This window comes from Marmota flaviventris, chromosome 5 (genome assembly GCF_047511675.1).
Source record: "Marmota flaviventris isolate mMarFla1 chromosome 5, mMarFla1.hap1, whole genome shotgun sequence".
In the NCBI taxonomy this organism is placed as follows: Eukaryota; Metazoa; Chordata; class Mammalia; order Rodentia; family Sciuridae; genus Marmota; species Marmota flaviventris.
The window spans coordinates 48,719,315-48,722,148 of record NC_092502.1 but is presented as its reverse complement, the minus strand read 5'-3'; the positions used below and the strand labels follow the sequence as shown (position 1 = coordinate 48,722,148).

The window sequence follows — 2,834 nt, the reverse complement described above, 5'->3', positions numbered from 1 at the left end:
ATGTCTGATAAAGGTGTATCACACAACATACACAATGTTGTGTAACATTGGCAGTGGAATCTCAGAGATGGTGGAACTATTTTACACTAACTATTTTAGGACTACACAAGTTAAGTACTACCCAGCATCAGGATATCTGTAAGGTTTTATGCGCCATTCCTATTTCTAACTTTAGAAAATTGATGTTTTTCCCAGGCCATCTAAAGGACAACATGCATGAGCTTGGAGTTTGCAGTCACAATATAGTCTTTGCCAGAGACAAACTAAAATCCTGTTGTATCCTAGACAGTGAAGTGGTATGACATTAGAAGCCTTTAAAACTGAAGCTTTTTTTGGATTCCCCAAAGTGTATCTGCACTTTTCTTCAAATGTGCCTCTTCCTGAGGAGGCAGATTCACCTTCACAACATCTGAGATTGCATTTTGTCCCAAGATGCAAGGCACACTTAGAAAAACATCATCCTTTATTCCATAGAGACCCTAAATCATAGTGGAAATTGGATGCACCTGTCTAAAATTCTTTATTATACTTTCTGCCCAATCTGCCACAGACAGTCCAATGGTCCAGGATGTATAGCCTTTTAGTTTGATCACCTCATGAGCGCTGTCAACCACCTGCTTATGAACCTCTTTCCAATGTTCCTTATCTGCATCAGTGCCCAAATCTGGGAGCAGATTCTTCAAGGAGACACCAGCAACATTCACTCCACTCCACACAGGTACACTAAGGTCTCCATGCTCCCCAAGGACCCACCCATGACAGCTTAATGGGTGAACTCTCAGCCTATCCCCCATCAGGTAACGGAACCGTGCTGAATCCAGATTGCAACCACTTCCAATAAAATGTTTTTTTGGGAAAGCCACTTATCTTCCTAGCCACATAGGTCAAGATATCCACTGGATTGGAAACAATAAGCAACTTGCAATGTGGGCTGTATTTTACAACACTGGGAATGATGAACTTGAAGATGTTCACATTACGCTGGACCAAATTAAGACAGCTTTCTCCCTCTTGCTGATGTGCCCCAGCTGTGATAATAACGAGTTTGGAGTTTGCAGTCACATTATAGTTTTTGCAGAGACAATTTTTGGTGTTCTAAGAAAAAGGCTGCCATGCTGGAGATCCATCATCTCGCCCTTCAATTTATCTTCCATGAAAATAAGAGCAAGTTCATTTGCCAAGTCCTTCATTAAGATACTGATAGCACAGGCCATGCCAACAGCACCAACCCCAACAAATGTAATCTTATTCTGGGGGACCTATTCTTCCTTAAGAAGATTCTCAATTAGCTGATCCTTGAGACTTGCCATCTTGGACTTGGAACCAAAAGGAATCGGGAGTGCACGTTGAGAAGGCGTTGGGGGTGCGCAGCAATAGAATCCGCACTTAGCAGCAGTCTCCGGCACCCTATATGAGCTCTTTATAAATTTTGGATAAATTATGAGACATATGGTGTGCAAACATTTTTTTTCTATAAACATAGGCTGCCTTTTCATTTTTAAAAAATTGTTTTCCTTGATTGCACAGAAACTTTTGAGTTGGAAGTAATTCCATTTATTAATTTGGGTTTCATAGACTGAGATTTGATGTTATATATAAAAGTCATTGATAAGACCTATGGAAAGGAGATGGTCCCCTATGCTTTCTTGTAGGAGCATTATGGCTCCCATTCTTATGTTTAAGCCATCCAGTTTGAGTTGCTTTTGTATACAATCTTCATTTTCCTATATATGAAAATCCAGTTTTTCCAACATTTATTGAAGAGACTCTCCTTCCTCTATTATGTCTTCTGGGTGCCCTTGTTAAGATTATTTATGTATTACTGTTCTGTTCTGTTCACTGCTTTGATGGTAGTACTATACCATTTTGATTATCCTAGCTTTGTAATATATTTTAAATTGGTGATGTTGCCAATTTTGTTTTTCTGTCTCAGAATAGCTTTTTATATTTGAAGTCTTCTGTGGCTCCATACAAATTTAAAGATTGTTTTTTTCCCTCCCGTTTTTTGTAAATAATGTGGGATTTGAAAGGGATTGTATTTAACCTGTATATTGAATTGGGTGTCATGAACATTTAAAAAAAATACTAATTCTTCTGATCATTAACATGAAATATTTCCCCATTATTTGTGTTGTCTCCAATTTCTTTCATCAGTTTGTTTTTATAGCTTTTTGTGTGCCAATTTTCCACCTCCTTGATCAATTTTATTTCTAGGAATTTTAGTTATTTTTTGATGCTATAATAAAAGAAACTGTTTACTTAATTTCTTTTTGCAAGGTTATTATTTATATACAAAAATGCCACAGATTTTGTATTTTGATTTTATAAACTGAAACTTAATTCCCTTTTTTGAACTTTTTGAAATTTTCTACATATAGGATTATGTCATCTGCAAATACAGATTATTTTACTTCTTCCTTTCCAATATAATATCTTTAACTTCTTTTTCTTATCTGTCCTTCCTCCCCCTCCCCCTCCCCCTCCCCCTCCCCCTCCCCCTCCCCCTCCCCCTCCCCCTTCTTCTTCTTCTTCTTCTTCTTCTTCTTCTTCTTCTTCTTCTTCTTCTTCTTCTTCTTCTTCTTCTTCTTCTTCTTCTTCTTCTCTTCTTCTTCTTCTTCTCCTTCTCCTTCTCCTTCTCCTTCTCCTTCTCCTTCTCCTTCTCCTTCTCCTTCTCCTTCTCCTTCTCCTTCTCCTTCTCCTTCTCCTTCTCCTTCTCCTTCTCCTTCTCCTTCTTCTTCTTCTTCTTCTTCTTCTTCTCCTCCAAGGGATTGAACCCAAGGGCACTTAACCACTGAGTCACATCCCCAGCCCTTTTTTATTGCATTTTATTTAGA

The 2,834-nt window shown here is 38.2% G+C and overlaps 1 pseudogene; it reads right to left on the bottom strand.

Annotated features, from left to right (window-relative positions):
- Positions 1–267: 267 nt before the first annotated feature.
- LOC114097228 (L-lactate dehydrogenase A chain pseudogene) lies at positions 268–1,390 on the bottom strand (annotated as a pseudogene).
- Between the last annotated feature and the right edge of the window lie 1,444 nt (positions 1,391–2,834).